The sequence below is a fragment of the Tenrec ecaudatus genome, chromosome 7 (assembly GCF_050624435.1).
Source record: "Tenrec ecaudatus isolate mTenEca1 chromosome 7, mTenEca1.hap1, whole genome shotgun sequence".
Lineage (NCBI taxonomy): Eukaryota > Metazoa > Chordata > Mammalia > Afrosoricida > Tenrecidae > Tenrec > Tenrec ecaudatus.
This window is the reverse complement of record NC_134536.1, coordinates 82,680,446-82,707,400: the sequence shown is the minus strand read 5'-3', so window position 1 is coordinate 82,707,400 and position 26,955 is coordinate 82,680,446. Positions and strand designations below refer to the sequence as shown.

At 41.1% G+C, this 26,955-nt stretch overlaps 1 pseudogene; it reads right to left on the bottom strand.

Moving 5' to 3' along the window:
- Positions 1-19,453, bottom strand: part of LOC142452406 (L-lactate dehydrogenase A chain pseudogene) — a 99,940-nt pseudogene extending 80,487 nt beyond the window's left edge.
- Between the last annotated feature and the right edge of the window lie 7,502 nt (positions 19,454-26,955).

Sequence of the window (26,955 nt, the reverse complement as noted above, 5' to 3'; positions counted from 1 at the left end):
ACAAATGATCTCCACAGGGTTTTCTTGGCTGTCATTTTGATGAAAGTAGATTGTCAGACCTTTCTTCCATAATGTCATTGATGGGTTCAAATGGCTAACCTTTGGGTTAACAGTTGAATACAAACTGTTTAAGTTTCCCAAGGACTTGTGGGAGTGAAAATACCATACACGAAAGGCACAGTGATTTGTCTGAAAATAAAACAATCATATCTATTTATAAAACACTTCTCAAAGTCTACCTGGGTAAGGATGAACTACTAACTGCCAGGGCGATGAGTCTACCCACTAGCTGCTACTCTGGAGAAAGCGGAGGCCAACTTCTCCAGTAAAGATGTCTAACCTTGGTTTGAGATTGACTGCAAAGTCTGGGTATAAGAATACATATTGCTTAAAACATGAACTATGAAAAAAGTTGAAATTTAATCTGCTCAGGATGAGACAAAACATCGGAGCTGGCCAGAACCATTTGAAACCTACCAGACAAGGCTGTGAGCAAAGGAAGCACTCTTGAATATTCTGTATATGGACCAATGAAAAGGAGCTAAGTGACCGAAGAGGATGAGAGAAACTCGGAACGATGCCTGCTGCGCTGAACATTCGGGAACAGTGATGAAATCAGTGTTGTCATTGAACATTTTGACACAGCTACAACAGTGAGGTTTATGGGGTGTTTTTTTGTTGTTGTTTTGTTTTTAGTACTAGGTACTATCAGGCATTGCTAATAGAGTTATTACTAGGCAACCAAAATCTCTATTCAAATAAATAAACCACAAATTGTCAAAAAAAAAAAAGGAAAGGAAAAGAAAGTAGAGGAGCAAAGATACTAACAAAGGGTACACATGTCATGTGTAAGAAGGAGTAACGATAAATGATATGGAGGAGAGAAAGAATAAAAAACATAATAAAATACTGCCATTAAGTTGATTGCGATTCACAGGAACCTGCGGGACACAGTGAACTGTCAGCCGAGGGTTCCTGAGGCTGCAAGTCTTTGCGAAAGCAGACGGACATGTGTGTTTGTCCCCACAGAGGGGCTGGCAGATTCCAACCACTGACCTTTCAGTTAGCAGCCGTAAACGGTAACCACCGAGTCGCCAGGGCTCCTGGGCAAGAAAGCCGGGCTGTAAAAGTAGAATGTATAAGAGAACTCCTTCCATAGGCAGAACGGATTGTATAGGAGAAAAAGACCCATAAAAAGAACCAGAAGAAAATAGAACCACTAGCAAAAGAAAAGCAATGGAATGTTTGTGCAATGATAAAAATAGCTTACATAATGGTTATCACAGAAAATAAAGAGGCAAATGAATGATTCCGGGATACAAGTCATTCAAGACAGAGGGAAAGTAAAAAAGGGGGAATGACACCCACACTGCCCTGGCTTTCTGGGAGGTTTGTATTGTTTCGTTTATTTTGTTTTGGAAGCGGACTGATCTGATTGTTAGGCTGAAAAGTAAAGCACACGGTGAAGTAAAGTCCCTGAATGGAGACGCTGCTGCTTTGAGATCTTGAAGGGGGGCATTGCTGATATTGGAAAGATGGAGATCGACTCAGGAATGCTTTCCTCTCTGACAGCACTGATCTGTGTCATAAGACAAAGAATATCAGTGGCTTTTTATAAAGCTTTGGGAGCTTTAGCAAGCAAAGACATTGAGATTGAGTTAGCTGGATTTCGACAGCAGGTTTAACAGGAGATACTGTTCTGCTCCAACTCTCACCAAGGGAGTTCAAGTTCAACAGTGCTAATCTTTCCTTAGTGGTGTAAGTTTAAATTTGGTGCCTCTAAGGAAAAATTTCCAAAGTAATTCCCATTGAACTTGCCTCATAGAAATCCTTGCTTCATGGACTCTCCAGGGATCTCACAAGACAGCTTCTCCAGGGATGGTTATACAACTCTCTCCAGTGATGGAGCACGTTGACTGCTCTGTGCAGATTGGTTAACTCAAATTCATATTGTTTTATAATACTTCCAGCAGGGAATTTTAAATATATACATGCATGTATATATTTAACACAATATATGTACACATATATCTCTTTTGTCATTTTAATGTCATTTTACCTTCTTTATTCCCTGGTGTGTTGTTTAAATTAATATTCTCTATTAATCTCTCTGGGTTCTAATATTCATTGCCGTAGCTGCACAGACTCACAGAAAAAATTTATGATTCAAGGGTTTATTCAGGGAGTTAACAAGTTGTAATGCCAGGGAGACATGTTCAGTAGGACTGAGCTGTTCATCAGGACGCGTGGCAGTGTTTCTCTCAGGGTTGCTAATTAATGCTCAAATGGGCACCCTGCTCGCTGCAAGCCTCAACGTGAAAGCATTCCGCTCAGGCTCTGTGGGTCACCAAACCCAGCTCCCTGAATTCAGTGCCCAGAGGCATCCAACTCCAGTAAACCTCAACCAGAAGACCCTCAGCTCTAGTTCCAGGGGGGAAGAAACCTAATTTCCTCAATTCAGTGCCCAAAGAAGCCTGCCTCCAAAACACTCATTCTGTGCGTTGGGAGTCCATCACTCTGGACTTCCTTTTTCTCATTTTTGCATTCTTTATTCCCTGGTGTATTAAACATCAATCATTCAGAGTATGCATGGTTTTAAAAGTAAACTAGGTTCATTTCCGTTCCAATAACTAGATCTGGACTGTATGTTCGCAAGGAGCTATAGCATCCCAGTGAGTTAAGCATTGGGTTGTTAACTGCAAGGTTGGCCCAGGGTTCAAACCCACCAGCAGCTCTGAGGGAGAAAAGCCAGGCAATCTGCTCCCACACAAACAATTAATAGTTTCAGAACTCTTAAGGAATTATTTTGTAGTGTCCTGTAAAGTCATTCTGAGTCAGAACTACTTAATTGCAGTAGATGACTGTTGCTTTCAATAGGGACTCCCGGGTCACCTGCACCAGCGTCTCTGTATAAGGAAGGGTTAAGGGCCTCCCTACACATGAAGGGATCTAAAATTTCAGGAATGAAGGGAGGGTCCTGTGAATCTGCATTTGCCAAGTTTCCTTTGTGTTTCTAATAGTCAATGAATTTTGAGAACCCCTGGTATACAATATACTTTAAGTATAAGAAGTATAAAATCTTTTTCAGATATATTTTAACTTATTACAATTTGTTGTACATGTGAATTTTGGCTAAATAGTAAGATATGTTTGCCTCTTTAAAATTTCCTTGAAAATATCTCTACCTTTATATTGAGACCTCTCCCATTTAGCCCAGTGTAATGTCCTAAATTCCACAGCTTTCCCAAGGAGCCTACCCTTAGGATATGACAGGTTGTCACAGGATTTTGCAATATACCTCATATATTGCCTATAATTAACCTGCATTTTCCTTCCTGGTAGTCTGTCTGGCCTCCAACGTGGACAGAAAGCACATAGCCTTCAGGTCACCTTGAAATGAAAATTCTTCCCTTAAGGAAACAAGCATTACCGGAAGGACATCACCACACCAGACCAACTGAAAGCCTTGTGAAAGCCAGGGTTCCCATAGACCATAGGCTATCAAGACTCATGACATCTCAATGCATATTCATGACCCTTTCTGTGAACCCTGTTACATATTTATAATCCCCTCAATTTACTTCCTGGTGTACAAGTATAAACCTGTCGACCCTATTTGGTGGGTGGAACTTGCTTGGCAACTCTAGCCCTAATTTTTTCCTGGCTTGATGAAGCAAAGTAAAGCTTTCCGCTTTTTCTTTCTCCTAGTTTCTGTCTCTCAGCTGGTACCAAAGGAGAGGGTGTTGGGTAACATGCATATCTGCTTTCTTCATAAACTATTGAAAACTGTTTTTGCTGTAGAGACTTTGGTATAACAAGGCAATGTCTGTTTGCTTTAATCTACTCAAGGAACATTACTCATACAAGCAAAAGCAGAACAAGCACTTCGTGTCTGACTCTGGTCTTGGTTAAAGCAGAAGTCGGGTTACACGATGCAGCTGGCAATCTGAATGGGAGAGCGTGGTGCTCTTGAATCAAGAAACCCTTCCTGGTCTCACGTGGCCTCCAAAGTTCGTAGCAAGTTTCCCTTCAAAGATTTACCAGCAACCACTCATAAATATGAGATTTTAAATAAGAATGAGGGAGAGATTGCCTTTACGTACGCATCTAAAAATTTAATGTATCCTAATTGCCTACCTTATTTCACCTGAATCCATGGGTCTGGGTTCACAAGACAGTTGGGTGAGGCAATCAACCGTCTCCAGCCTGTACATCTAAAATTGGCACTCAGGGCAACAATTAAGTCCTTAAATGTAATTCCAAATTCTACTAGACCTTTAGTTGAAGTGGCTTCTATAAAAATACATATTGCTGATGTTCAGTTAGTTCTTGACTTAAGGCACTGGTTTGCAACACCAAGATGACCCTGTTAAGAATATATATTCAATACTGGGGCATGCACCAATACATGCTGGCAGAAGCAGTTTAGAAAGGTCAGAGAGACACACTTCCGTTTGATTCGAATGGAGCTCATCTGGACAGAGTTGGGCATGTTGACCCTCGTTGGTGATCGCGAGCGATGATGTTTAAATCATTCGTCGCCCAGGGCAGCAGATTCTTGCTCCAGCGGCATTCCTTTGGCTTTCTGTGTCAATTGGCATCGCATTGTTTTCTCACTCCGTTCCAAATTTGATCTCCTTGAAAAATGAGCGACGTGAACGGATTGAGGCCATGGGACAGCGCTCTGATGTAGCAAGTGGCAGTGGGATAAGGAAAGGCCCCCTTAGCTCAAGATGTTTACTCTTAAAGCATGGGCTCCCAAGGAGTTAGAGAGAGAGAGAGAGAGAGAGAGAGAGAGAGAGAGAGAGAGAGAGAGAGAGTTCTTGGGCTTCAAGTCAAAGAAAAGAATAACACAGCTGCCCTCAGCAAGGGGGGATTCCGCATAATGGATTGGCAATGGAAACAGTTTAAACCAATATAAATAGAATAGCCACCCACTGAGAAGCAATTTACACTCACTAGCCCAGCCTTGCAATGGTGAACTTGGCCAGTGTAATCCTCCCTGGAATACTATATGAGATTTGATACAAGGGAAATGGGTGGGAGGAGGATGGACACTAGAGTGGTTGACTGCTTCAAATGGCACGGTAAAACCACACACTCCTGCTTCAGGGGCGCTTCTGCTTTTTTTGCCACAAAATGAATGGAATATATGTATATATATCTGCATATGTGTGTGTGTGTGTGTACACACGTGTGTATGTAAAGTCCTGCCACCGCATCAGTTCTCCTAGAGCCCGTGCTCTGGATTTGGACTACCAATCTCCTCAAGGTGAAGAAGTTCTCTCACAGTAACCCTAACGCTCACTTTATGGGAGTAGAAAGCCTCATATTTCTCCCACGGAGTGGCTGCCGGATTCAAACTGCTGACTACTTGAGAGCTCAGAACACACCCACTACACTACCAGGGCTCCTTGGTACAGTAGAGGGGAAGTGGGGGGCGGGAAGGGGGTGCGCAGAGGAAGATGGCTTGACAAGGGGCTGCCACAATGGCTCAGACATAAAAGCCATGTGAGGAAGGTGCAGGTCGGGTGTTATTTCATTCTGCTATTCCTGGGGTCACTGTGTATAATACACGTATTATATGCGCACACAAAAACTTCGTGGGAAATAGGATGGAAGAATAATGGAATTGTTCGGCTTCCGGCGTGGTTTACCTGGCTTCTTGCTTCTCTCTTCGCTGAAAGAATTCCTGCAGCAGAGCACCTAGTAAATCCAAGTGACTTGTATGGGGCAGGGGGTTTTAGGTAGCGCACTCGCAAAGGTGCACACGCTATCTCTGGCAAGCGAGCAAACGTTCCCCGCTGTAGATGCCACTTCGGGGGAGCGCGAAAAACCACGTGCGGACAATACCGGACCAGGAGCGCTGAGCCCAGAGCAGGAAATCTCCCAAGAGCCAGGAGAGTGAATCCCGCCTCAGCCTTTATCCTAATCCTGCTGTATTACTGGAGGGGGCGTGGTTGAGGGTAGTGGCCAACCTTATTGGCTGTGCCCAGGTGTACCTGTATGATGTCACATCGCTGGTGGCTGGTCGTTTTCCACAGGTGTCTGATTTCTGGTGGGTCTGCCAGGCAATTTCCACTAGCGCGGGCATTTGGCAAAAACAATCCTCCTCTATCCCTAATCTAGCTACCTGTCAGTATTTTCCCAGAACCTTCTAGACACTCCTGTGTGTGTGCGTATGGGTGCGTGCATGCGCACCAATCTGGTTTTTATTTCAGTTTGGATTGCGCCACTGAATGACTAACGGGCCCCTGGATGTGCTGCTTCCCTACTCTGCCTCAGTGAAAATAAAACGAGTGGCCCTTGTGTCTATTCCAACTCATGGAAACCCCCAGGGGGCCGAGTAGCCTTGTCAAAGCTCTTCGTGGGAAAGGGCTCTCAAGGGCTGTCTCCTCACGCACCTTTACGGTGAGTGGACCGCACGTCTTTTGACTGGAGCCAGACTTGGCGTGCTTTTCTGAGCACCATTCCGGGAAGCTATGTGGCTATGGTGGTAGGGGTGGTGGTGGTGGTGGAGGTGGTGGTGGTGGTAGGGGTGGTGGTGGTGGTGGAGGTGGTGGTGGTGGTGGTGGTGGTGGTGGTGGTGGTGGTGGTGGTGGTGATGGTGGTGGTGGTGGTGATGGTGATGGTGATGGTGATGGTGGTGGTGGTGGTGATGGTGGAGGTGGTGTGGTGTTGGTGGTAGGGTTGGTGGTGGAGGTGGTGGTGGTGGTCGTGGTGGTGGTGGTAGGGTTGTTGTTGTTGTTGGTGGTGGTGGTGGTGGTAGGGTTGGTGGTGGTGGTAGTAGTGGTGCTGGTGGCGGGGGCGGTGGAGGTAGTGGTGGTCAGGGGCCTTTGAGTTGGGCTTCACTCAGAATGGCTCTACACACTACAGAAAGTAGCACCAGCAGGTCCTCCCCCAGCTTCCCCCTTGTTCTTGTGTGTGAGCTCCTTGTTGCAGCCACTGTGCCAGTTGCTCTTTTTCACTGCTCAGTTACTTTACCCAGCATGGTGACCTCTATGAACTATCCTGTCCCTATAACATGTGCAAAAGACATGAGACAAAATTGAACCTTAATTGAAGGAGCATTCTGGCTGTCCTTATTCAAAAATAGATGTTTATGCTTTTGGCAGTCCACGGTACAATCTATGTGCTTCACCAGCAACATAATTCAAACGCACCAGTGCTTCAGTCTTTCTTATTCTATGTCCACATTTCACATGCATTTGAGGCAATGGAAAATACATGGCTTGGGTCAAGCACACCTTAGTCATCAGAATAACACCCTTGCATTTCAACACATTACAAGAGGTCTCGTGCAGCTCATTTATCTAATGCTTGATTACTGCTTCCAAGAACATTGACGATAAATACAAGCAAGAAAAAATCATTGACAACTCCAGTCTTTTTGGTATCATGATGTTAACTATTGATCCAGTTGTAGGATTTTTGTTTTCTTTAAACTGAGTTGTAGTCCATATCGAATGCCACAAACCTTGATCTTCATCAGCAAGTGTTTCAGGTCGTCCTCGTACTCAGTAAGCAAGGTGGTTACAGGACCTCTTTAAGCTTTCTTGTTTTTGTTGCTGTTAGGTGCTGCCAAGTCAATTTTGGCTCATAGTGACATAGTAGAACTGGTTTTCAGGACTTTCTTAAGCTTCAATAGCTTTACTAGGACTGAGTTGTTCTCCCGAGGAGCCGCTGTGGAGCTTGAACTGACAACCTTTCTGTCAGCAGTCAAGTGTTTCTCCCTGGGGCGGCCAGAAGTCCTTCTCTTGGTCTTGGCATCTTCTTTGTAAAAGGGGGAGACTAACGCGTTCCTCTAAGGTTCTTATGCCTATTAAAGGAGCTAGCCCTGTGAAAGCAGCTTCATGATTCCAGGCCCATGATGAGCGCTCATTAAACATTAAGTCTTATCATTATAGACCTCTATGATTTCTTTGTCTTCTTAATGTCTGATTTTGTAATGTTTTGTCATTTTAATGTACAATCATATTTTAATGCCTCAGAGAAATTCTATGTGAAAAGTGTATTGTGAGTTATATTTTCTGCTTTGAAATTTCTAGAAAGAAAATGCATTTTATGCTTTCAATTTGAAGTCATTAAAGGTGCTCCAGAAAAACTTCCCTTTTCCCATGTCAGATTCCATTAACTTTGTAGAAATAAAGGAGTGTATCTCTAACTTTGTTTATATCTTTCTTTATGATTGCGACACTTCCTGAGCTGGGGTCATGTAATGCCAAGAAATGAGGACATACTTGTCAAAAAGTAACAAAATGTTCACCAAAGTAGTGAGTGCTGTGCTCAGATTTACACGAACCCTAAGAAATTATAGTCATTAAATGGGAAGGAAACGTGTCTCCCTACATTTAAGGATTAGTGAATTTAAACTTTAGCACCACCGTTAGTGAGTGACAGAAAGGAAAATGAATATAACGAAATCACTTGTATTCTTAGAACTGCCATCCCCGGAGCCTGAGTGGCCCAAGCAGGTCTCCATAGACTAGTAGCATAAAGGCTGGTGGTTCCACCCAGCAGCTCTGCAGAAGAAAGGCCTGGAAACCACTTCGCTAGAAAACCCGACAGAGCAGCTGTACTTTGTAACACGCAGAGTAAACTTGAGGCAAGGACTGACAGGACAGCCATCACCGTCAACAGCAGCAACAATAGAACTGTCATCAATATCATCTGGCAAAGGAGAAGGTAGATTCTTGGGACTTGATCTCCTCACACTTGTAAGAGAGGCCAGGATATAATTCATGTTTTGTTGCCCATAGTGAAATAATACAGAAACACATTGCTATTTTTCTCTAGTGTAGCATATGCTCTAAAACTTTAAAACAATTGTATCCTTATTTTTAAAAGATGTAAGATGCCCACGGAAGCACTGGGCTGCTAGCACAAAGGCTGAAGGTCCGAATTCACCAATGGCTCCTCCAGACAATGTTTAGGCGCTCAACACCCATAAAGATTCATAGCCCGGGAGACCCAGCAAGAGTCACTATAAATCACTTGGGCTCTTTCTCTGTCCCTGCCAAGCTGTGAGGAGGCAGAGGACCAGGTGCATTGAACATTCAGTCCCACCTGTGACCCACTGCCCTTGCCTTGATGTTAAAACTGTTTTCCAAGAGTTGCTGAACACTCCCTCTTCCACGATGGGCACGCAGGTGGGATTCACCCAGCTATCATGCGTCAAGCCAATGCATGTGTGCTTGCACCCAACTGTGACGGGCCTGTGGCTGTCAAGTGAATGGAGGCCCTGTGTGCTGGACACCAAAGGAATCTCATTAAGGTTGAGGGTGGAAAGAACTAGGGGAGCAAGGCAGCCTCTGCAAAGTAGACAGGGAAAGAAATGCCCCAAAGTGGTTGGGTGCAGTTGTGTGATTGTAAAGATCTCAAACAAAGGGTGCCATGAAAGAATATTTCAAATGCAAAAATTATTGGCAGATAAAACTTGGTTCTAAAAATATATAAAAGAAAGAAAAATCACCTGGTGATAGTGTGTGTGTGTGTGTGTGTGTGTGTGTGAAGGGTAAGCTCCTATAGAATCAAGTAATTTGCTGTTAAATGGGTCCTTTATTTTTTAAAACATTTTAGTATGGACTCATACAACTTTTATCACAATCCATACATACATCAATTTTATAAAGCACATCTGTACAAGCTTTGCCATAATCATTTTCAAAGCATTTGCTCTCCATTAAGCCCTTTGCATCAAGTCCTCTTTTTCCCCTGCCTCCCTGTTCCGCCTTCCCTCATGAGCCCTTGATAATTTATAAATTATTATTTTGTCATATCTTTCCCTATCCGGCATCTCCCTTCACCCCCTTTTCTGTTGTCCATCCCCCAGGGAGGAGGTCACATGTAGATCCTTGTAATAGGTTCTCTCTTTCCAACCCACTCACCCTCTACCCTCCTAGTATAGGCACTCACAGAACTGGTCCTGAAGGTATCATCCACCCTGGATTCCCTGTGCCTCCAGCTCCTATCTGCACCAGTGTACAACCTCTGCTCTATCCAGACTTGCAAGGTAGAATTCAGATCATGATAGTGGGCGGGCAGGAAGCATGTAGGAACTGGAGGAAAGCTGTATTCTTCATCAGTGCTACATCGCACCCTGACTGACTCATCTCCTCCTCTAGATCCCTCTGTGAGGGGATCTCCAGTGGCCAAAAAATGGGCTTTGGGTCTCCACTCTGCACTTCCCCATTCATTCACTATGGTAAGATTTTTTTTTATGATGCCTTATATCTGATCCCTTCAACACCTCATGATCACACCGGCTGGTGTGCTTCTTCCATGTGGGCTTTGTTGCTTCTGAGCTAGATGGCCGCTTGTTTACCTTCAAGCCTTTAAGACCCCAGACACTATCTCTTTTGATAGTCGGGCGCCATCAGCTTTCTTCACCACATTTGCTTATGCACCCTTTTGTCCTCAGCGATCCTATCATGGAGGTGTGTACCCAATGATATGATTTTTTGTTCTTTGATATCTGATAACTGATCCCTTCAGAACCATGTGATCACACAGACCCCAGACGCTATCTCTTTTGATAGCCGGGCACCATCAGCTTTCTTCACCACATTTGCTTGTTCACCCACTTTGGCTTCAGTGGTTGTGTCAGGAGGGTGAGCATCATAGAATGCCAATTTAATAGTACAAAGTATTCATGCATTGAGGGCGTGCTTGTGTAGAGGCACAAGGTCCTTCTGTCACCTTAATACTGAACCTATAAATATAGACACATAGATCTATTTCCCAATGCTCATATATATATTTGCATATGTACATGTCTTTGTCTAGAACTCTATAAATGCCTTTTGCCTCCTAGTTCTTTCCCCTATTTCCCTTGACTTTCCTCCTGCCCCAGTATCATGCTCCATCCCCACCTGGGTTATAGCTATACCTCTTCACTATGTTACCTTACCCTTGATCATTCCCTACCAGTCTTGCCACTCCCACCTCACCACCAATTTGGATCCCATGTTGTTCCCTTGTCCCTGGGGTTATTAACACCACTTCCTTACCCCTCACCTCCCCCTATCCCAAGTCCCCCTGGAACTGTTGTTTTTCCTCCAGATTGTTCATCCAGCCTACCTTATTTAGACAGATCTGTGGAGATAATAGCATGAACAAAAACAAGACAGAGGAAAACAAAGCAACAGTATACAACAACAACAAACCACTGACAAAGAACAAGACAAAACACAACAAGAAAGAAAAGTTTGTAGTTAGTTCAAGAATCATTTGTTGGCCTTTAGGAGTGTTTTCAGTCCAGTCTGTTGGGGCACCACGCCCTGACCCCAAAGCCCACTTTTAGCATTCCCTGGGGACTTTGCCGCTCCATTCCCTTGCTGTTCCACTTCACTCCCCCAGTGCTTTGCCTCGGTGTGGTGGGATCAGGTCAGGCGCAATTCCCACACTGTGTCGCCGGTGCTGTCCTCTGTAGCACCATGGGTCAGTGAGGAGCATCATGTCTCATAGTGGGCCAGCCATGTTGTTCTCTCTGTGGACTGGCTGCTCTAATCAGGAACATCATCCTCACGGTCTGGTGGACCAGGCTGTGCTCCACTCTCTCCTCCTCCCCCTTCATCTGCTCCCGTGTGCTCCGATCAGATATGTCCCTCTCCTAGAGCTGCAGAATCAATGTTGTCCTTTAAAACAAATTCTTCTGGGGGGAGGGCAGGCATTCACTTAATACTTGGAGGCTGGCCCCAGTACCAAATCTTAAGTGGGTCCTTTATTTTTAATATGCTATTCAACACACTATTAGTGTGAAATTCTTAGAGTGCATATTTTCACTGTTCCTTAATACAGTGATTCATTTTCGGTAATAAAATTAAGCTTAGTACTTAGGGTAGCTTAACCTCTAAAAAGTAATTTGGGAGGAAGTGTTAGCCTTTAAACAGCCAGAGCATAAACAATACCCTTTCACATACCTGTGTTATTCAAGTACCTTCTTGGAGTCTTGGGAGGGAGCACTGTAGAACTCTGGGTCCCTCCAGGAGCTTTAAAGGAAAGAATGATTGGTTTGTTTAAAACACTTCCTTTATACCACTTTCCTTTTAGGTTTGTAGAGAAGTGGTTTACAACTAGGCATCAATTTTATAATTCATGCTAAATATACCTTTGCCAACATATATGAATTTTCAGTTAATGAGAATTTTGGACAAAAATGGAATTCTTCATTTTGTGTGTGGCAGGGACTGTCTGCTACAAAGGAATCAGCCACTCTGTAGATAATGTGCCCGATAATCACGGAGGAGAGGAGAAAACATTGCAGACACTCCAGGGCTATATACTGCTCACGGACATCTAATTTAAATATTATAAAATCTGAGACTTCCATCAATAAAGGCCATTGAGAGGCCTGTTAGAAATGGAAATAAAAGACAATGGAGAGTCTCCATGGACTTTCTATGTCCCCTTGTACATGTGTGTGTTCCTTTGGGGGCAGAAAGAGGTGCCCCTGTGTTTTATTCACTGTGGAAGTCACTCACCTTTGTGGCTTATAGGAAATTTTAGATTACACAGTGAAGAATGTGAATTTCAGAATGCTTCAATGTGTTCATTTGCAGCCTGTCTGTAGATAAAAAGGCAGTCTCTCTAGCAGAACAAAGGGATTCAGCATGGCTCCGAATCAGAAAAGGTGTACCACAAAGCAGGTGCGCATCAAGAAAGGTTGCATCATTTGGACATATTATTCAATATGTAGACTAAGCAGGCAATCTGAGAAACTGGAATTTCTGAAGATGATGTGGCAGCCATACTGGAAGAAGACCCATCACAGCCTATGATACATCCATGATACAACTTTGCTTACGGACATTAAGCAGGACTCGAAGTGCTTACTGATGAAGATCAGAATACACAACATTCAGGATACATTATACTTCAACCGAAAGGAAACAAAAATCCTCATAATTGGACAAATAAGCAACATCATGAAAAATGAAGAGTGAAGCTGTTTCCCGTGAATTCCCCATCGCATGAACTGGGGGAGATGTAGGCAAGACTTCAAATGATATGCTGCATTGAATAAATCTGCTGCAAAAAACTTCTTTTCAAATATTATTTTGAGAATGAAGGTACACTTCACCCAAACCAGTTTGAGTTCTGAGTTACATCAGAAGCATTTGAAAGCTTAACAATGAATAAGGATGGAAGAAGGATTGATGTCTTTGCATTGTGTTGTGGGTGAACATATTGAATATTCTTTAGACGAACAGATGATCAATTACATCTGTGTTGAAAGAAGTACAACCAGAACACTCCTTAGAAAGGAGAGGTCTGGGGGTGCTAGCCCCAGTACCAAATATTAAGTGGATGCTTGCCCCTCCCCTCAGAAGAATATATTTCAAAGGATGGCATTGAATCTGCAGCTCAGGGATAGGGAAATATCTGATCAGAGCACATGGGAGCAGATGAAGGGGGAGGAGGAGAGTAGAGCACATCTTGACCCAACAGGCCTTGAGGAGAATGACCCAATTAGAGCAGTCAGTCCACAGAGAGGATCACATGGCCAGCCCCACTATGAGACATGACATCCCTCACTGACCCATGGCCCTGCGGGGGACAGCACCTGAGATACAGTGTGGGAATTGCACCTGACCTGATCGCACCACACCGAGGCAAAGCACTGGGGGAATGCAACGGAACAGCAAGGGAATGGAGCGGCAAGGTCCCCAGGGAATGCTAAAGGTGGATTTTGGGGCCAGGGCGTGGTGCCCCAACAGACTGGACTGAAAACACTCCTAAAGGCCAACACATGATCCTTGAATTTACTACAAACTTTTCTTTCTTGTTGTGTTTTGTTTTGGTCTTTGTCAGTGGTTTGTTGTTGTTTTGTTGTATATTGTTGCTTGGTTTTGCTCTGTCTTGTTTTTGTTCATGTTATTATCTCCATAGGTCTGTCTAAATAAGATAGGCTGGATGAACAATCTGGAGGAAAAACAATGGGACCAACAGTTCTGGGGAGAAGTGAGATAAGGGGAGGTGGGGGGACAGGAAGTGGTATTAACAAACCCAGGGCCAAGGGAACAACAAGTGATCCAAATTGGTGGTGAGGTGGGTGTGGGAGACCTGGTAGGGCATGATCATATAATTGGTTGCACACCTCCATGATACAATCGCTGAGGGCAAACAGGTGCATAAGCAAATGTGGTGAAGAAAGCTGATGGTGTCCTGCTATCAAAAGACATAGCTTCTGGGGTCTTAAAATTTTGAAGGTAAACAAGGGGCCATCTAGCTCAGAAGTGCCCCAAAGGCTTTCCTCTGCTGGGATCTCCACAGAAGGGGCGTGGCTAGTTGGTACAAACTGTCAACCTTAATTTCAGTAGCCTCATTATTAACCAAGCAGCCTTGGTGATTCACATGGGGCGACTAATCACAACATTGGTATTTCTAAGTCAGCAGCCACCTATGGGAGGAAGAGGAGGCTTCCCTTCTGCTCTTGGAAAGCTTTAGAAACACACAGGGGCAGTTCTTGTTAGTACAGCGTCAAGAGGTGTCTGAACCCTCTTGATGGCAGTGCGTTTGGTTTAGAATGATGAAGCACTGTGCCACCAGAGCTTCCCGAAAGATCATACCTATGAAAATGTTTGTTGCAGGAGGGTATGTATCAGTGATGAAAAATATTTGGTTACCAAAGATATGTACTATTATTAACCAAGTAGGCAAATTATTAATTATAGTACTGACACAAATTAGTCAAGTGTGAAAGGATTCAGCGGTAGTTTTAGTTTGTGTCGACATGTTTCAGTATAATGTTGGCATATGTCTAATTTCCACCCTTAGCCACTAACTGCTGTGCTCTCGTGTTCACTAAAATGGATATTAATACAGGTTCGAAGTATCTAAAGCAGAGTTAACCTTATATTACTGTTATGAAAATCTAGGTGTCAGCACTATTAATTCATTCTTACCCAGAATCCTCTTAGTGGTATTTGAAGACAAGTCTAATACTTATTGTAAAGCCAGCGTGATTGGGCTACAGAACTAAAGAGACTAAAAGTAGTGCAGATGTGACATGACTACACTATTTACCATCTCCTTGGTAACTGACAAATGATTGACAGCAACACTTGACAATGACATGATTTCCCTAATGTGTTGATAAGAGCTGAAAGGGGTAATTTTGAATAAAAAAAGACTTTCTGAGTTTCGAATGCGTGAATGCTAGAACAAATAAGTAAATGCTGTTAGTGCAACTTTTATTGAAAAAAATCCCAAAATACAGTGAGTGATTCTTAGGAGGTGTTTTAAATTACCCTCTCTTTAATATGAGTACATTTTAATCCATTTTTTATCCTAAAACATAATGAGGCCAGAGGAATCAATGTTCTTGAATTCTGCTAATGGCAAAGAATATGGGATACATGCCACACTGCCAGAAGAGGCAACAATACTATCTTGGCTGAAGGAGAGCAAGGATCCTCCTATGAAATCAGGTTCACTAGACTCAGTCTCCCACACTTGCTATCAGGAAGGCTGGTCTCTAGAACACTCAGCCATCACGCTTGATGACATAGCAAGGCCGTGACAAAGAGGAAGAGCCTCAAAGAGACAGACTGACACAGGGAGTGAAAAATGGGTTCCAACAGCACAGCCATTTTGAAGATGGCCCGGGACTGGGCAGTTTAGTGCTGTAGTAATAGAGTTTCTACGAGACAGAATCCACTTAATAACATCTAACAACAACAACAACAACATAATATAAAGGAAGATATGAGAATATATTTTCCCCCAAAAGGAACAAGAAGAACAATTAGATGCCAGTAGAAACTGGATGTAAGTGAATTACTATAACTTGGCACTCCCTAAGGCGCTAATCTTCCTCCACAGCAAAGACAAGAACACAAGCACACGAGTTTACACAGTTTCTTTTTTGCTGTCTGACAAAGAAAAATAAAAACAATCTTCTATAGAAACAAAACATTTCCTAGGACCAAATTTAAGAAGAAATGTATCATGTGGTTCATGGTATAAGACGTGGTGAGTAGCATAATAGACAAAGTCTGCAAGGAACAAAAACGCTGTTGAAGTGGACAGTTCTGGTATCGATTCACTTTACAGTCTGAGAACATAGCATTACGCTGTATGCAGGGAAGGCTGTTCTGCAGGGGATAAGAGGAAGTGGCCAAGGGACTTGGCTTTCTGATGGTTAAACTTGGTAGTGAGGACAGAGCTGGGAGACAAGTGAAGGGAGAGTTCACATGCCCATTGGACTGCTTCCGTCAGACAGCTGAGCCTTTGGCTTATGTTGGGTGGCAGTTAACTCTGGACTGCATTCTCACAAGGTTTTGTAGTTCAGATAGTGGATGTTGTTTTTAAAGTGAAAGTTAAGAAGGAACGTTGGTAAGTGAATTGAGAAAAGTTTAAGAGGGAAAAGTATATTCTCACCCAGACAGAAGGTCAACTCTATTCATCTTCCGTTGTGGAAACAGGGTTAGCTAAAAGTGACGCCAATCTTTTTCACACAGAGGAGTGTTTTATCTTTTAACGCATTTCAAAGGGTCTTTGGTTGAACGTCTGTGTTCAGTGCTGCATTACAGAGGCAAGATGCCTTCAGCGTGAGACCTATGAGGGCATTTCAAACATTTTCATTTCATTTTTCCACAAAATTGTTGAAGCCCTCTCAGATTAAGATGAATGCTAGCAAAGGTTCTTTAGTCTATTGTGCAGAACATCTTTGCATGGCCTTTGTAGGATGCTTGATTGAGGTAAATTACTCACCTAAATGATGGTGAGCAAGTAGACAATTTGATGTTTTATATATGTTTATATGTTGGGCCCTGATGGGTAGTGGACAACCAGATATTATCTTTGGAGTCATAGAAACATTTTAATTCTCGCTTGATTTCAAATTATATGCACCTCAGTCTGTTTACATATAATGCTTTTTAAAATAAAAAGAATGAGAAAATAAAGCACATCAACTTAGCGGGTTAGACTGCTTATCATTAGACCAGACGACTCAACAAGACTTTAGATTGTCAAGCGATGAGTTGGAATCAACTCAATGGCAGTAAATGAATGAGCCTTCATTTGTTTCTAACCCTCAGCCTTTCAACCGCCTCAACTGATGCTAAACAGAGATTTATGACAAAAATTCAGATTTTTGAGTAAAATAAATGTTGCTGCTGTCTTAATTCCCTAAAACTTATTGTAGCTTTCTAGATGTAAATAGATCATAGGAACAGCCAAATGGTAAATTGTTGTTTTAATGTGTCCCAACTTAGAACATTATTTTTCTCTTGTATCCCTATGGTAACTTCTGATCTGTGGCTACATTCTCTCACTATGTGGAATCTTCACTACCAGTCCAGAATTCATCAGGAATTAAACACTGCAAAACAACTTATTCTTTTCTTATGTTGCTTCAATGGACTGGGGAAATGACAGTCATATGGCTCTTCTATAGCAAATTTAGGAAGGGATTTCTGGGAAAATCCTAATCAATCTATTGTCAATTTTGTCCCTCTCTGCTCTATTTCTGTTCTGGAAGCAGCAGTTATTCTTCCACATTTAGTTATCATGTCCTACGTTATATCTCACATGTTAAAATACACAGTCCTTAGATTATCAAGTCTGTCTTAAGACTTTAGGAATCAACTGCAAGCTTGGGATCCCCATGACACTCTCACTGGGTCATGTAGAGGTTGTCGGCTCTGTCTAGTGATATGGGAAAGGTCTAGTAGCTGGAAAACACATGCCAGTGAGATGGAGAAAAGGAGACATGGGTAAGTTGGGAAAATAGAGGTGAAGAAGAGAAGAAAAGAGATAATAAAATGAAAGCAACTGATAGAAGTAGTAAGTGGTTGTCTGGATAGGCTAACAGAATTCTAAAATAATGGAAATGTATTTTAAGAGGGGTCATCAGAATTAATGAGCTTAATGGAAATATATTTCACGAGGAAAAACAGAGCAGAAAGAGATGGTGGATTTACAGGGGAAAGGAAGTACAAGTAAGAAATTAGAGACAAAAGATTTAGGTGTGTCTTGAGTGTGGATGCTGAAGTTCTGTTGCTATGGAAGCAAGAATGTGGCCATGTCTGCAGACCCAGCATGGGAGGGGGGAAGCCCTTGTTTGCCTTGGTGTGCTGGAATCTACAGGCCTGCCTGTTTTTTCCTAGGGGATGGGGTTGGGGGGTGTGGGGGATAGGTAATCTCAGGAGGGTGAGGTTATGTAAGAAGGGTACACCAGAAGAGGAAGTTGGAGAAAACTAGAAAAAAATAATAAGGAAATATTAGAATTGAACAAAAATACAAAAAGGGCAGAAAATTAAAATTTTTTAAAAACCGCCTGTGGGTGAGGATTCTGCTCTTTTGATGTGTTGGTGTCTATATATATGTGCTACTTGAGGGAGGTGGAATGTGGGTGCAGGGGACCAGAGAACAAAGCATGAAGAAGGAAGACAGGTTAGAATTGCCAGCCATGTGGCTAGCAGCCCAATGCAAAACCGCTATGCCCCCAGGGCTCCAGGTTTTTTGTTTTTGTTTTTTAATTGATTTGGGAGTGTATAAGCTGCCCACAGAATCTGCCATCCACCAAGTCCTGAGAGGCCAATGGGGTTAGAGGTCTGCTGGCTGAGTTGCCTTAGGGGCCAAGAAAAGTCTGTTCTGCGGGTGAGGAGTGGGCTCCCAGAAGCACCTTCGGCCCTGGTAAAGTGGAGTCTGTCCACAGGCATCGCTGCTTTCCTCCTTCAAGAAACGTGGGTGGACTTCGCGTTTCAGTTGAATTTCTTACTGCCAGGAAATTCAGGATATCTCTCGTAGAGGAATCTCACGGGAGGTTGCCGAAGAGATCTTCCCAGGTTTGTTATCTGGCAACTATGTACCCTCAAAGCTCAATGTAGATGTATTTAGATGATTTTAGATGATGGTGAAGGGCAAGGGAGGATGAAACTAACACATAGGGAGAAACAGTGATAAATCAGACTTTTTAAGTACATGTATGAAATATAATCTTTTCAACAATATCATGAAATAAGAATGAATGGAATTGTAGAATAAACTGGGTCAGTAGAATAATACATCTAATAAGCAGGTTGCGATGGACAGAGCTGATAAGGGTTTCTCTGTTCATGTAACTGCAGGGAGCACGTCTTTGCTAGCATTACGTTCTTTCTACAGAAGAGGCCATTTCTGATCGTTTCCCAGTCTTCATTTTCTGCACACATAAACTGAATGTTAAAGATTAAGAATAATTTAGATTTAACATAATCATTAATTCTCTAATTATTGTTACCTTTTCATTCTTCCTTGCTGGTAGCATGGCATTTATAGATTGCAAAGCACTTGCATGGGTACTTGCAGGTATCTCTTTTCCAAATTCCCTGGCATAGACAAGGGAGTGCTCCCTGCGCTTCTTCAGCTTTCTGAAATATTTTGATGGGTATTGGTCAATTCCTGGAGCCTTGGCTTTGGCTAATGCAGTCAGTGTAGATTGAACTTCTTCCTTCAGCGCCATTGGTTCTTGCTCATATGCTCCTCCTGGAACGTTGGATTATAGACTCATTCTTTTTATACAGTGACTGTGTATTTTTTCCATCTTCTGTTGATGATACCTGCACCATTCACATTTGCTAATAGAATTGTTCAAATTGCAATTTGAGGCTTTCATTTAACAGTTATACTTTTAGTTTAAATGTTGTAGTCTAAATATTTAGACACTGGTTTTTACCTTTAAAAGTTACTTCTGGAAGAAGATTTGACTGCTTCTACAATTCAGAGAAGGGTCCTAGCGGCTTCGGGTCAGTTGGGTTTCAACAAGACTCTCAGTTTTCAGACAGGAAATTAGAGAAAAGTCTTTGCTTCTCTCTGTTTCTCCAAAATGTAGCATAAACTTGTAGGTTTATATACCCTGTGAGTTGTCATGTTCAACTATAATTAGTATATTTTGTTGCTGGCTAAAGAATTATTGTATGAAGTCTTTATTTTTTATTAATTTATATTTTATTGCCAATCAGAGAATTATCATATGACATATTTATATTCTTGCTTACTGCATGCTTCAAGGCCAAGTTAATTAATGAAAAATTATGGTATTGTTAATAACACATTTATTGTTTGCTAATTTATAGTTTGGATTAATATTATATTTTGTTGTCACAGAGTGCAGGTATACAGCCTAATTTAAAGAAGTTATTTACAACATGCATCGCATCCTTACAATATAATGTTTTCAAGGTTAGAACAAATTTCTATGAATTTCTATTGACATAGTCAATGGTTAAATATAATTATACAAATATATTTCCAGAAATATTCTACTGACAGCTTCACATTATAATTAACTGATACATTTTACTTAAAGGCATTTTTTAAAATGGTGTAATGATGTAAAAGCATTATGGAAGCATACTTATGTTGGGAAGTGAAATTAATTGGCATGACTCATATCCATAGCCTTTATAACTTATACCCATGGACTGGGTAGAAGCATAAAAAGTAGGCATCTCACTCACTCACTGCCATCCCATTGATTCTAATTACAGTAACCCTAAGGACAGAGTCAAACTATCCCTGTGGCTTTATGAATCTGCAAATCTTTACGGGAGTAGAAAATATCTACTCGCAATCCAATTCAAGCATTGGTCCACTTCACCTTGCCATTCTGCTGGGTGAAAAGTGAGCCCTTTAGGAGGGATGCACAGAGAATGTCCTGGCTACCAAGAAATCAGTACCAGGAGCGAGATAACCTGGGATCCCAGCACAGCGGAGGGGCAGAGGAGCAACACCAAGACCAGGAGACCAGGCAGACTACCAGCAGTTACCAGTTTAAAAGAGGTGGACTTTCTGGCCTACAGGACCAGTAAAACTGATTGTCTTCTGGTAGGAGTCTGGCTTAGAGAGTCAATGCCCTGTGGGAATTTATCTTCATTACAGTAGCTCTGTAACACTGGCCTGAGCCCAGGGCCCATCCACATGGCCAAGGCCCAGAGAGAGAAAGCTATGCCTGCAAGCATGACCAAGAAAACGTGCTGTGACCAAAGAACTGTGTTCTCTGTTTCTGACTTTGACTTGTAACCTGTTAGCTTCTCTAATCAACCTCCATGATTCTTAGTCCTGTCTGTGAGTTCCGTGTAGTTACTGCAATGGACCATGGAACCTAACAGAAAAGTTGAGTGTTGTGGGGAAGGATGGTTGGTTGGTGTCAGAGGAGGATATAGGAAGTTGATTGGAAGCATGTCTTACCTCTGCCTAATAAGAATCATCCTGTGTAGTTGTGCAGCTTAATTCTGCAAATTGTGTAGTCATTTACACAATTATTTTAAGAACATTACAAAATTAGATATGATTTAAGAGCATACAGAAAGTATACGAAACAGTGGACTAAGTAAATGGTCTCTGTGTGCATTAGTAAGGGACAAATTGAGGAAGAAAAGACAGAGAGATGGAGAGGAGTTAATTGGGAAGTTTAACTAATATATAAACCCTGAATATAATACACTTACTTATACACTCAGTCACAGACAGTGCTGGACCACCAGAAACTTTCTACATTTCCCCTGCCCTTGTGACCTAACTGTGCCGAGGAGGCAAGAATGCCTACTTCTCAAAGTCAGACTGCTAAAAACAAACACAAACCAACACCAGAAACAAAACTGCTCTCATGCACTTGAATGGTCTCTGCACTGAGATTGACTAGCCCCGTTAATGAGGGACACATTGAGAGACTTCCGCTGTAAACTCGCTCCTTGTGAAAGCAAAGCCGAAGGTCAAAGAAGACCGTCTGCTATGCTAATGCTTCCATAACAGGAATTGAATCTTGTTTCTACTGCTTAGCATTCACATAGAAGTAGTTTATATATTTAAGATGATACAATTTCCCTATCCTCCACTCACTTTATATCAAAGAGCTATTTGTAATCAAAACCTAAATTTTGTGACTCATAGAATTATATTTCTGCAAACAATCTTATATTTGAGAAGATCTGACTCCTGTATCTTTAAACCATCTGAATCCTTGGATTTGCCCTCAAAGACTACATTGTAAAACCTTATTTTTTTAAAGGAATAGATATATTTTCATTTACCTTAATAAGTAGAGGTAGGAATTGATTATTTACCATTTTCTCCCCACCTGTTCATGAATAGGCTAATACACAGCTTCTAATATATTTTTATTGTTACTATCAAAATAAAATTTTGGTGACTGGAAAAATAATTCTATTGCCACACTTTCCCATTAGTTTGAATAATCTTTTTTAAAGCCTTTGTTGCAATCTAACCACATTATTCAATATGAAAAAAACTTCAATACTTAGCAATAGACATTTGTAATGGACCTTTACATACTTATTACTTAAACTTAAAACTCACTGCCATTGAGTCAATTCTGACTCATGGTGACCCCATAGGACAGGGTGGAACTGGAAAACCTGATCTTAATGACTTTCCTCAAATTATTTCTCTTTCTTTGGTTTATCAAAACTTTCTTGAAATCTAACTAGGCACCTTGAGAACTCAATAAAATTCCTAAGGCTGTATTTATTATAGAAAAAAATGTGTATTATAGCTTGCTATTTTGATTAATTAAAGTTAGATGTAAAATAATGACAGAAAAACAAAATTAATTAGTTTAGAATGCATGCTAGGATTAATAAGTAGCATGGGATGAATGTATTTAATTGCAAGTGAATAAAATATAATCCCATTAATACTTGCTAATTTTCAATAAGGAGGAGGAGATCTCCTGTAAATTATTATATATCATGGATTAGTAAAAACATGAAAAAGCAGAATGTGAACTCCCAGATATCAAATATACTACATTTATTTTGAGGGACTGTTTTAATTTCAACTATGTATAATGCTTTGTAATGCATTGGTAAATATACATAATATGCTTAGTGTTTTAGTCCATGTTGACTAAAGTGAAAAATCCAGAGACACTCATATGTGCATAAGAGGAAGCTTTATGTCAAAGAGTAATTGTATATTGAGAAAACATCCCATCCCAGTCCAGATCAAGTCCATAAATCTAATATTAGCCATATATCCCATTACCAGTCTATCAATTCCTCTTCCAACTTCCTCATCCATGCAATAATGCCAATTACAGGAAGATCACTGGCCAGTGGGTGGAAAGTCTTATAGATCCAGTGGCTGTGGGAGCACCTCATCACTGGTCGGCTCTCCACGTGGTTCCTTTAGCTCCAGGGCTCTAACTCCATCAGCTTGACTCTGTAGTCTTGTCATCAGGAAGATAAAGCAGAGAGTGTGTGTTCTGCCTCCAGGGAGGAAAACAGGAGTTCCCAGAATCTCCAGAAGGCCATGCCCACATGGAGGCCTCATTGGCTATGGCCTGATTGACAGGATAGACTCCACCACTTCACAAGTTGACAGGAGGTTATGTTACTGCAACAGACCACCCCTTGTCAACTTGACACTTTCACACACTCTTTAGTCATAGATAATTATCAAACAAGCAATAATCAATCATACTGTACCTAGCAGGATAAAACTAAAATGCATACAATTCAATATGTTCCAAAGCTTCATGTAAACATTATATTCTATAAGTAAACAACACAACAATACTCTCTGCCTGCCAATTTCAGTTAATTAACACCTACAGCTCAATCCTATAATCCTATCAATATATTCCCCTACCTCTGAAAGTCTGTAAGCCAACCACTTCTTGCCTTTATCCCCCCCCCCCCCCCCATTTTGGGTATCAAATTTCTATACTGCCCACTTACATCAAACCAGTGCTCGGAGACAATCATAATCTTGGATGTGAAGAATCTTCATTCCATTTGGAATCTTATGACGTTTGCATCTATAAACAAAGTCAAATCAGAACAGGCCATCCCAAAAGTCAGCAGCAATATGCACCAGTTCACAGGCTGAAAAAAATTTCACTTCATCTGCTCTGGTTCTGGTCAACTCAATGTGGGCTGCCTCACTTAGCCTCACCAGAGTGCCCATTGGCTGCCTTGCCTTTAGACCCCGGATTCCATCACATAATCATAACAAGCGTATCCCCTTGTGCTAGGTCATGAACTTCAGACCAGTGAACCCACTCTCTTTTTCTCCTCTAGTCCCTGGGATCCAGGTTCATGGTGTCGGTGGCCAGGCTCACTGGGTAAGATTTATGAAAATGTCTCAAAGGAATTTCCTGTTGGCTATTATTATACTTTCTTTTGGTGACAAATACCATTGCCGTGATATTTCTGTGAAAATTATGAGGGTTACCAGATTATTAGAGTTATTGAAGTTTCGTGGCAATTGTTAGTTCTTCTTGATAAATTTCACTTTAGAGGCTGGTATCTGTCATGCAATATTTCATAACAAAAATCAAATCACTACTCTTCTCTGGCTGTTCTATTTATATTAAGGATTCTTCAGAATGAAAACAATGAGTGCATATTTTGAAAATGAAAATCTCACACCTAGTGAGGGTTCAGTTTGAGTAAATGATGTTGAACTGAATAGAACAGACCAAGAAAAATAGTTTAGTTCAATAATTAGTCTATAAATATTGCATTTTATGATGCATTTTTCTTAGAAAAACTTAATATGCCTTTGGTGAGGATTTAAAGAGGAGATCAGTTTTCTATTCAACAATTCATACATCTTTGTTTCATTTAATTCATCACCATCCCCTCAATGTAAAATCACTTACCCCATGTCCTCATTTTATTTCCATTTCTCCTTCTTTCTTAACCCTTTAAACATTGTCCTTGGGTCAATGCTGCTCCTTTGTTTATCCTATGATGATTCTAAGGAGTGTGTATATCCCTAATATTATCATTTCCCTTATAGTCTTGTCTGGCTGAATACTGCGCCATTGGGTGAGTTAACTTCAAGACTTGAAGAGCAACTAAGGGCAATAGTCTTAGGGGTTCCACCAATCTCTATTCAGACAATGTTTCATCTTTTTGTATGATTTTGATGTTTGTTCCACATTTTCCTCTAACACTATTCAAAACCTGTTAATAGAATCCAGTTCATAGCTGTTGGTAGTGGTAACAGGGCACAATGTAATTCTTCTGTTCTCAGTCTTAGAGACTGATGTCTGTGTAGTCCATGATCCATTGGACTAATTGTTTGCATCCATATTTAAGTTTTATCACTCTTCTTTCCTCTAACCAGGGAAAATCCAATAGTTGCACCTAAGATGATTGCTCAGGAGCTTTCATGGCCCCAGTCACTATTTATCAAAGCAGGATGCAGAACATTGTAAACCTTCATGGCCAATAATCCTTGGTGTCCCCTGAGACTCTGATCCTGAACTCCTAGGCATATTTTGTCAGGGTGTTGGCTATATCTGAGAAGTTTTGCTAATTTTGTCTTATATGTTTCATCATATCTATGAAAATACCTGAAGCCAAGGTAAATACAAATACATAAATATGCTCAATCAAATATATAAATAAATATATCTAAGTAAACTGTGTGTATATACCTAATCTCCCTCCAATACCCATGCCAATGCTTCTTCAGGTTAACCCATAGATGCCCTTTATTACAGGATTGTGTATATAACAGTATTCAACTCTGTTTCCTGTAACACATGCATTCCATTGTCTTCGTGTGCTTCTGTTATTTTCTCCCAATCACCTTCTTGTTAGGTTGTCCTCTCCTTCACCCAAGTCAACATCTTTCTACCATGGAGTGAGTGACTTACCCTCCCCTTCAACTTTTATGCCTGGTGATCCTCCAAGCATGTTTCTTTTCATGTGAAAACCTTTTCTTGACTTTTTACAATAGCGATTTCATATAAGGTTTATCAATTCATGATTGACTCATTTCACTCAACAAAATGTCTTTCAGGCTTATCAATGTGATGAGAAGTTTCACAGACTCATTGTTATTATTTACTGCTATGTAGTATTTCATTTTATGTATATATACCATAGGTTGTTTTCCCATTTATTCTCTTATTGATGGACATTTAGGTTTTATTTTAAAAAGCAAATAATCTCTTATCCCCAGGTATTATAATATAAAATCAAAAGACCCTCTTTATTTGTTTTCACTGCAGAAAGATTCATTTACTATCTCCCTGTTTCTGAATCAAAGACCACAGGGGCATGGGCCTTCCAGATCTGCTCTCCATTGTATCCTGAGTTTTACCTGAGCCATGCAAACATTTAATGGTCATTTGCCAAATGAGCATGCAGATGCCCATCAGCAGGACATCACCCACACCCTCATGGTTCACTATAAAGTTGATAAAACGGTGCCTTCATTTGAATGGGTGTGAGTGTGAGTGAGTCTTCCTGATTTCGTGTCAGATTATGTTGGGGGCAGCACTGAGACCATTTACTAATTAATACACAGTAGATCTTGAAACTGATACATGAAATTTGAATCAATTTGAAACAATTGAATTTTGAAAGCTCTGTATTTCACACCTATTGGAAGACATTTTCTCCTTTCCTCATTAATTTAAACATGTCTGCAAATGTTTTAGAGTTGCCTTATAGGTATCAATCTAGAATATGGAACAGGAGTTGATAAACTATAAGGCACTGGTTGGATCTAGACTGTTATTTTAAACTATTATTTCTGTACATATTTGAGGTTTGTTGTAAAATTAGGAAAATGGGGGTGGGGTGGGGCAAAAAGACTAAATCAAAGGGATTATATGCAGCTCACAAAGCTCAAAATATTTACTCTTTGGTTCTTGAAATAACATTTTCTGGCCCTGGATAGAGGATTGTTACATTCACAAGATGCATTACTTCACTACATGATGCTGCTTATCGGCCATACGAAAATAAGTGGTAGTGATAATAATAATAATTGTTAGTATTATATAATAATTAATTGTAAAATCAATTATCATTGTATGTCTTATATGTATTCCTTATTGAAGTTTACTTTTTTTCAGCTTTATGATGGTCTTTAATTCTTAACTTTGGTAAAAAGAATAAGAGTCATGAACCAATATGAAAGCTATGATGTTTTTCATTCCCATTTAAATCAATATTAGAAACAATGTATCCCTGACTTAAC